The sequence below is a fragment of the Trachymyrmex septentrionalis genome, unplaced genomic scaffold, assembly GCF_001594115.1.
Source record: "Trachymyrmex septentrionalis isolate Tsep2-gDNA-1 unplaced genomic scaffold, Tsep1.0 scaffold86, whole genome shotgun sequence".
Classification (NCBI taxonomy): Eukaryota; Metazoa; Arthropoda; class Insecta; order Hymenoptera; family Formicidae; genus Trachymyrmex; species Trachymyrmex septentrionalis.
In genome coordinates this window covers 446,632-447,287 of record NW_017306049.1, presented here as the reverse complement: position 1 = coordinate 447,287, position 656 = coordinate 446,632, and positions in this window count along the sequence as shown.

Here is a 656-nt window from a genome sequence, read left to right as displayed (position 1 = left end):
TTATATAATATATTATATTATTATGGTATAAAGTATTATATAATTAATAGGAATGTCAAAAACAGTCATTATATGAAAAAAACTCGATTCATAAAGTCCTACTTAATTAATAGTCTAGGTATAAATTTACCATTAAAATACATAAACCTTTTTCGTGACTAATAGAGGAATTAATAAAATATTTTTGTTCATTGTAATGCTCTGCCTTCATATTAACGTCATTTTAGACTATCTATCGTCCCCAAGATAAAGATGAATATAACTCATTGTAAAAAAATAAATTTTTTTTTTACTTTTCACATATGAGTGCTTACCAAAAGATGAGATTCACAAATAAATGATTACTATTAATTGCCTACAGATTTAAACTTCTATACCGCGTCAAAGTTGTGATCATAGTAAAGAAACAGGTTTTTTATTTTTTTTTTATTTTTGAAATTTTAGAAACTACACTCCAGTTCGCGCGTAGCTTATAATTGCGTTTCAAGGCTAAATATAATTTCGGCGCGCAGTTTGCGAAACGGAATATGTATTTATACAAATTTACACCGAAAATAGTATTTAAGTACTGAGAATCTAAATTAAACTATAATTAAGGATATAATTACCAGAGGTGGCAAAGTAAAATTTCTCAGTGTATGGAGTTCCCGAGGATA